Below are 9313 nucleotides of genomic sequence, written 5' to 3'. Positions count from 1 at the left end.
CCCAGTTCTTTTTATATTATATTTAGAGACAGGATCTTGTTAAGTTGCTTAGGGCCTCACTAAGTTGCTGAGGCTGGCTTTGAACTCACCATCCTCCTGCCTCAGCTTCCTGAGCCGCTGGGATTACAGGCATGTACCACCACGTGGGCTGTGCTGAAGCAGATTCCCCCTGGCTCTGAGGGTGACTCTACCTCCCACTCCACTGGAACTGCCTTTGTGTCACTAGACTCCAAGCTCTGTGAGCCTGAAGGTTCAGAGCCACATTCCCAATGGTGTGGAATCCCTCAGCAATCACTGGATCCCGGTGCCTTTGTGAGGATCAACTGGCAAGTTCTTAGTAATTTCCCTACCTAGAAAGTCAATCTGAAGTTTCCCTAGAAAAGTGAAAGAGTTAAGATTTTGTGATATAATACCAGTGGTTTGAATAAAAAGTTGACAATAAAGTCAGGGAAATTTAGGAGAGATGTACTTTACTCATTATGTGTATATGTGAATAAAATTGTCCTGGAAACAGGTAGGGTAAGCTGTTTTTTTTTTTTTCTTAGAAATTTAAAAAATGAAAATGTTCTTTTTAGTTCTTATTAATGCATTATAGTTGTATATAATAGTGGGGTTCATTTTGACATATTCACTCATGCATGTAATATAAGTTGCTCCATTTCAATCTTCAATACTTCCACTTAGGCTAAGCTTCTTAAAGTCTTTTCCTTTTAAATATCTGAAGATTTTTTTTTGTACCAGGGATTGAACCCAGGGGCACTTAACCACTGAGCCACATCCCCAGCCCCTTTTTGTATTTTATTCAGAGACAGGTCTCACTGAGTTGTTTAGGGCCTTCCTAAGTCGTTGAGGCTGGCTTTGAACTTGTGAACCTCCTGCCTCAGTCTCCCAAGTCACTGGGATTAGAGGCGTGCACCACCGTGCCTGGCTCCTCAAGATATCTTGCATCTAGTCGTTATACAATAAATGTTGAGCAAACGTGTGGTGGGTGAGCATAAAAACACACCCCAGCAGACAAAAGCTAGAAAGAACCTTGGGGGCATATAGTTCAACTCCTTCATGATGAATGCAGGATCCCGAGAATATAAGGTCAAAGTTTTCATGTTTGGGGATAGTATTTAAAAATAACCTAGGATTGCTATAGACCATGAGAGACGATGTTCAAAGCTCAGTTAAATTTCAATGGCAGAGAGAAAGTCAGTTTCTGGGTTTTCTTTACAAATGGAGGATGGAATTATGTCCAAGAGATCAATTCCTTTGAACTTTTGTGCTGCTCTGGAATGAGCAGCCAGTCTTGGATCCCAACAGGCAATTCAGCACACTCTTTCCCAGTGGGAGTAAGTTCCCAACGTCCTATAGGGAAGTTCAAAATCACTGGATGGGTTTGGGCTCTTGGGATTGCTGGGACATGAGCCCTTCTGGTCACAGGGCAGTTTTGAGGTGATTTACTTCCATGGCAGGTAAGGCCAAAATGATTTAGAATCATTTTAATTTGATAGTGACTTCTGGCACAGAATGTACGCATTTAGGAAAAAAAAGAACAAATAAACCAACAACAACATTTTTGGCTCTGATATAATGAAGGAAGCATAAGAGAATACAGAGTCCTTACTTATTAGTTATATGAACTGAGTCACTCAGAAAAATTATGTGTTTCTGAGGAAAACTTTTCTTTTAGAGAAATTAAAAAAAAATTCAGTATAGAAAATATAGGAACCAACTTTTCGGCATTAAACCTCAGTCTTCATTTTTTTTCTACTGGCTTCATGGAGGAGCAAACAATTTATTGAATTTTGCTTGACTTCAGCTTTTCAGTGTGAACCATGTTTGTGTCACCAAGGCCAACAGAGTACCTCTGGCCATTCATGCATTTTTTGTGAGGAACATAGTGTTGACGGGTGGCCCATATGAAGGGAAAGGAGAATTAGGGAGTTGACATTGTCCTTTGGGTCTAGCAGGCAACCCCAGACAATGCTGTAGAGAACTTTCTTGAAAGGTGAGGTCTAATCACAAAAGATTACCCCCAAGATTTCAAAACACTTTTCGTGAAAAGAGACTTCAGAATTTGAAATCTAAGAGTGCTTTCCCAGCAGGACAAACAGGAGGCCATATTGAGCTTCGTTTTCTTTTGAATACTTCAAATGAGAATTTGGATTTTCCTCAAAGGTTTCAACCTGATTGACAAAGCCCTTGAGGTGTTCTCCTAAGCTACAGAAGAGTTAATTGGGCAAGATAATGGAGTCAATTTTGTTAATTCTTCAAGTATCTTTTCTTTTCCAGTCAGTTTGGGGGTTAATTATAAAAAGCATGAAAAAATCAGATTTTTGAGACTAGAGTCTTTCCAAGTGCTTTAAGTTCTCTTGAATAAAGAAGAGTGGGCAGCATATTAACACCAGCAAGACTGAGCTGAGGGTCTTGACTGATTATTTATTTATTTTTCTCAAGACAACATTTTTAAAAATTAAAAACAAAGGATATTTTATGATGATAAAAGGGTTCAACTGATTATTGAAATGTATACATTTCTTACAGATTTCTCTTTTTTTAAAAAGCAAAAGGTCTACAAATTAAGTTTTGCAGGGTATTGAAAAAGTATGTCCTACTTCTGAGCACATGGAATATGTGACAAATTGTCAATTGTCACTGTGGAATTTTGATCACACGATGAAACAGAAAATTGACACACCTATCATTTTCCATAGATAAAGGCAGTCCTACTTGCATGTATTAACAAAAGATATTAGAAGGAAAGGAAAGTCCAAATTGTAGACGGAAAAATCTAGGAAAAACAACAAATCACATTAAAAAATATATTTTTTTAGTTGTTCATAGACCTTTATTTTATTTATTTATATGTGGTGCTAAGAATCAAACCCAGTGCCTCATACATGCTAGGCAAGCACTCTATCACTGAGCTACAATCCCAGCCCCAACAAATCACATTTTTGACTCTGATATACCAAAGGAAGATTAAAAGAATATCTATGGTGCTTGTTTTGCAGTAGGTATCAAACCCCATTTCTTTCTCTGAGCTAAGTCTCCTGTCATGGGGTGACACAGCAAGAAAGCCCTCACCAAAAGTGGCCCCTTGACCTTGGAGAAGTAAATGCATTTCTTTACAAACAATCTAAACCTTTATCTTTATTGACTTTACAGAAATCCTTGCCCAAAGGCCCAATGATATAAGAACAAAGGTATTTGTTTCCACGTGGTTTATAATACAAAAAATTGCAATACCCAATCACCCATCAATAATTAATAAGATACATAATTTGTACCTATATAATAGGTAGATTCACAGTATACATATTAAACACCATATATTATTAATCAATTCACTCAAAAGGTTTTGGTTGTCAACTGCAAATTAGTAAGAATGCGGGGGATAGAGGATTCTAGGGGTGCTGAGTGTGGTGGCATGTGCCTGAAATTCCAGCTACTCAGGAGGCTGAGGCGAGAGGATCTTTTTAGCCTAGGAATTCAAGGCCAGCCTGGGCAAGGTAGTGAGAGACCCTGTCTCTTTAAAAACAAATAGACACTAGAGAACAGGACTTCCAATGTAATGGTTCTCCTGAGACTATAGCGTGGAGAAAAAAAAGTGAAAATAAGCAAGTGGGATAATCTCAAATAGTTATGCTATCGAAAAATTAAACCAGCTAATATAGTAATAGGGAGTGATTTAGTCAAGGAAGACCCAGACTGTGACACATGACCTGGACCTAAATGGTAAGGAGGCCTGGTGAGCTGGGGACTAATGTTCTAGAGCTCATGCAAGGGCTCTTGGGTGTTGAGATTATTGTGCTCACAGATTGAGAGGGTCCTGTAATCCCAGCAACTCAGGAGGCTGGCGCAGGAGGATCCGCAGTTCGAGGCCAGCCTCAGCAACGTAGTGAGGCCCTAAGCAACTTAGGGAGACCCTGTCTCAAAATAAAAAATAAAAAAGGGCTAGGATGCAGCTCAGTGGTAAAGCGCCCCTGAGATCAATCACTAGTACCAAATAAATAAATTCATTAAATAAAAAAATTTTTTAGAAAAGGAGAGATCTATATGGCTGGTAACAGCTGAAGTTGGCAGTGTTCAGGAGATGGATCGTGGAGGACTTTGTGGGCCATAGTGAGGAGTTTAGATAGATTCTGCATGCAGTGAAATGGGGCTGTTAGATCCAAGCATGGCAGCAACATGAGCTGATAAGGAATAGAAAAAGATCAGGCCGGCAGAGTGTGCTGTGAGGGAGGGAAAGGAGGCAGGGAAAGTGACCATGTCCAAATGTAAAGAGTGGGATTGATAGATGACAGTGACTTGGGCCGTGACTCAGGCTGTGGGGACGGCGAATGGTGGACTTCTCTGGATTTTTCCTTCAGAGGATGAATTGTTTAAACCCACGTCTGCAAGTCTCCTGACTTGGAACCTGATCTGGGTTCTTACAGACTCTGAAGTCTCATTTTCTTCTGCTTGATATGTTAATGAATGAAGTTTGCTTTATCTCTTTCCAGGGCCATTGTTAAGATTAAATAAGATAAAATCAGTGAAAGTATTTGAGCACCCTGAATACTCTATGCAAATGTAGTTACTCTTCAGTATCCCTCTGAACTCCAGATCCTCCTGCCTCAGCCTCCCGGGCTGCTGGGATTATAGGTGTGTGCCACTATGCCTGGCTAGTGAGACCCTCCAAGGAATGTTAATTCATTCCTTTCACTGAGAACCACAACATCAGGGAAGGAAGGAGAACTTCTGTCTTAGGCAAAATTGTTGTGACCGAAAATATATGTTATGAAAAATGGGCATTAAACAGAGACATTCCACTAATTTACTTTGCATATTTTTTGATTGCCTTCAAGCAGTAGATATCGAAGAACATTCAGTTCATGTTTTGCAACTAGTATGGAGAAGGATCTGAAATATTCCCCTTCCTTCCCACTTTTTTGATATGGGACATAAAGGAGAAGGATACTTTTATATGAAGGGCCCGATGAAGAGAAGCAGAGGAGAGAACTGTAGGTTCAATAATGATTTATTAATCCAGAGGCCACATACCAGAGTACAACTATTTCTTCTGTAAAAGTCACAATGACGTCAGTGACTTCGAATATTCATACTGATTGCCTCGGAGTTCCAGTTTTATCTTGGTTTCATCAGAAGACTCACCACCTCCTTCAAACAATGGCCCCATCAAGCCAGTTCTGAGCATGCCCCAGGCTTACTTTCTTAGGGGAAAATTGAGCATTACCTCACTTCCTGAAAATGTGTACAACAGAAACAGAACACCTCTGTATGAGAAGTAAGCAGCAAGATGAATATGTACCAAAGTGGCTGGTGATTTGCTCCATTCAAGAAGCACAGAATATCTGCAGTAGGGCTAAATGTGTACCTGGATAGTTTGGGAAAGCTTTTTTGCTTTCCTATGTATTTTTAGCAAGTGAGAAATAGTGATCTTCCATAAAGAACAGATGTGTGGTTTGCACAAAATTAACATGATTTGGTCTTCGCTCGGCAAAATGGAAGTAGTGATGCAATATTTCAACTAAAAATATTTTATAGGACATTAACAAATCAGGCGAGAAGAATGTTCTTTGTGAGCAAAAATATTGATTCATTAAAAAAGTTGTTGAAATAGAATTGTTCATAAGTTATTATTGCTGTTCCCATAAAAATATTTTCTGTTTAAATTCATAACAAACATTCTAAGGAGGAGAGATGTCTTTTCTATGTTCCATTTAACAATATAATAACTTTGTTTTCAAAATTTCATTTTATTCCAGCTGAAAGATATATGATCTTGTTATATAAAACAACCGCTTCATCTCTACAGAGATTTATTATTGTAATATATGATTATAAGATTCTTCAGAGGGTGTAAGGCACAACCTTTGTCTAGTTCATGGTATGCAGCTGAGAGCTCATCTTCAGGGGGATTATGTATAAATTACTTCAATAGTTACAAACACAGTTTGAATGCTAAGCCGTTTGCAGCCTTTGACTGAAACGTGATCATTTGTATTGTTCTGTACTGAGCCTGCTAAATACTATGTCTCCCCTAATTGCATATGTTAAAGAAAGAAATAGGAAAAAAGTAGACTGTTGGTTAAAATTGTGAGTGTTCTTTGAAAAGGGAGAGTGTCACTGAGGTGCAGATGTGTAATTGGAGTGTGTGACCTTTAGAAGGTCACATGACAGGTGATCTTGTGGAGCTGTTTCCAAGACTTTACAGTTATCATTTTGTGTAACTGCTCCAACATAAGATCTGCTACATTAGGTCTTTGAGATACTCTTCTCTGTTTAGAACTCCTTACCCTGCTTTTTCTCTGCTTTATTTTATTTTATTTTTTTTGAGTACTAGGGATTGAACGCAGGAACATTGACCACTGAGCCACATCCCAAGCCCTATTTTATATTTTATTTAGAGACAGGGTCTCACTAAGTTGCTCAGTGCCTCACTTTTACTTAGGCTAGCTTTGAACTCACTATCCTCCTGCTTCGGCCTCCTGAGCTGCTGGGATTACAGACATGCACTATCGAACCCGGTTCCTCTGCTTTATTTAAAAAAAAAAAATCCTAGTGATAGTTTGGATCTTGCCATAGAGGTCCCTTCCTCAGAAAGCATCCCCTGAGCCCTGCTCTCTGGACTCTGCTCCTGACTTTTAACTGTCATTACAACTTGAACTTCTTCTGTTGCATTATCTAGCATGAAATTTATTACCATTAACAATCTCCAGACAACAAGAAGGATTTGGCTTCCATGCAGGTATTCTATATCCAGCTCTCCCACAGAACCGGAAGCCATAGACAATTGAACAAATTGAATGGACAGATCTTTATTTTGCATATACTTAATCATGGCCCTGTTGGCATCAGGACATTAGATATAGTTCAACACTTACTTGTTTCATTGGAAAATAGATAGTTTAAAGAAGGAGAAAATACCTTCTTGGTTTCTTGAGAAACCTGAACTTTTGCTCAGTGGATGTATTTAACAAAGATTCTAGTTGTAAGCCACCACTTAATTTATTTAACAAGACTCTAACTTCCCACCTAACAGTTCAAAGAATGAACTTGGCTTTGGCAATGAATGGCTCCAGGAGTTCATATGCAATTATAAAACCATTCCTTTTGCTCTTTTATCACTGTTTTCTTCTGCCTTGACTTGATTTTCAGGCAAAAATCTCTCCAGAGGGGACAAAGTTAGCTATGGACAGCTTACTTTGTGTTCATAGAGCAATCTCCATGAAAAGAGAGTACTTTTCTTCTGTGACCTCTACCAGCACCTTTGGGAGGCTCTGACAGGCCATGTTTGGTTGCATACCTCAGCCAGGGTGAGGTTGGTGGCCACGTATGTAGTCACCCTGTGCCAGCGAAGTGAGTTTCCCACAAGAAAAGAGTTTGCTACCAGAAAAAATGGGGTAGGAGGCTATGTGGTGGACAGGCAAAAACCTTTGCTCTGTAGTTCTGGCCAAGTAAATTCTGCATTTTCTAGAAGGCTGTAACATTTTGGATTAGGCACCTTGATTTCTCTAGATTGCTTATGTCTGGCCTAGTATTTTCAGTAATACATGGAAAATGACCAGAGAGAACTTTAAATAACAACTCCTCCTCATCATCCTCCTGATCATTGACCTCCTCCTTGTTCTTTTTATTTATTTATTTATTTTGGTTACCAGGGTTTGAACTCATGGGTATTTAGTCACTGAGCCACATCCCCAGACCTTTTTCATATTTATGTAGAGACAGGGTCTCACTGAGTTGCTTAGGGCCTTGCTAAGTTGCTGAGGCTGGCTTTGAACTCGTAATCCTCCTGCCTCAGGCTCCTGAGCTGCTGGGATTACAGGTCTGCGCCACCATGCTCGGCTCCTCCTTGTTCTTCTGTATTAGAGACAGAACCCAGGGGTGTTCTCTACCATTGCGATACATCCTTGGCATTTTTTATTTATTATTGTAAGGCAGACTTGTGATCCTCCTGCCTCAGCCTCCTGAGCCACTAAAATCACAGGTGTGTAACATTATGTGACACTATGTGTGACACGATGCCCACCTACCTTTACTTCTTTCATGTACTGACTCATTCTACAAAATATTTGCACCAAGATTTAGAGACACAGGAAAGAACAGGACCCACGCAGTCCCTGCCCTGATAGAACTTAACATTCTATTATGTGCAGAGTGCCGTAAGGAGGGTAGAAAAAGAACCAAGCAAAGAAGCAAATATGTTAATGAAAAATGGGGAAAAAATGTCAGGAGGGGAAAAACTTGGGGGTAACCATCATCTCCTCCCAGTCTTTGTTCTCCATCTTCTTTAATGAATTTTCCTCTACGCTTCCTATCGAAAATCCCAGACTGCTCCGCTCTGCGCCTCTCATTTCCCCTTTTTTCCTTTTTCTCATAGCTCCTCGGACCTTGTAACACTCTATCATTTACTTAGAATTTAAACATTAATTGGCATATTTATCATTTGTCACTCTTTATCCACGAGAATGTAAACCTCACAAAGGCGGAGACTTTTTTTAGTTGTTTTATTCACCCCGGTATTTTGCAGTGTTTTGTGCATGGCAGATGCTTAATAGATAGTTTTAAAATGAATAAATGAGACATAGAATAGTGGGAGTGGTAGGGGTGGACTCCAGACACAGAGGACAGAGCTGGCCCCCTTGAGGACATGAGATTGAGACATGGCCGTGAGGAACGAGCCTTGAGATGCTATGAGAACAAAATGCTTCCCTCAAAGAAAGCAGCAGATAAAAAGAAAAGAACTTGGAGAATTCAGAAGTGAAACAAAGATGGGTACATTATGGTTTCGTGAGCAGAGGGGTGAATGGCAAAGTTGGAGAGAGATGTTTGGGCCACATCATCTGAGTCGTATAGCTTGTGGTGAGGAGTCTGGATTTTTATTCTTTTTAAAAATTTGTTTATTTTTATTTTGTCCTGGGCATTGAAGCCAGGGGTGTTTTGTCATGGAGTTACACACTCAGTCCTTTTTAAAAAAATTTTGAGATAGGGTCTTGCTAAATTGCTGAGGCTGGCCTCAAACTTGCGATCCTCTTATTACAGCCTCCCAAGTCACTGGGATTACAGGCCTGCACCTTTACACCTGGTTGGAATTTTATTCTGGATGAAAAGCCATTCGATGGTTCCTGAAGTGAGGAAGCACATGACCTGAGTTAGGTTTTTATCAAGCATTTTCTTGAATGGGTCCAGAGTTATTCCCCTAGTGCAAGTCACCTTCCCTCCTCACCTTCATCACCGTCAGTGGGCTTTTCCTCAACCTCCACTGTCCCTCTCCCGTCCTTTCCCCACACAGCAGGGCTGCAGTCAGTTCCAAAGT

This window comes from Marmota monax, unplaced genomic scaffold (assembly GCF_021218885.2).
Source record: "Marmota monax isolate L192 unplaced genomic scaffold, Marmota_monax_Labrador192_F-V1.1 WCK01_AAM20220418_F8-fsc00137, whole genome shotgun sequence".
Lineage (NCBI taxonomy): Eukaryota > Metazoa > Chordata > Mammalia > Rodentia > Sciuridae > Marmota > Marmota monax.
The sequence above is the reverse complement of the archived record's forward strand: the minus strand, read 5'-3'. Positions refer to the sequence as shown.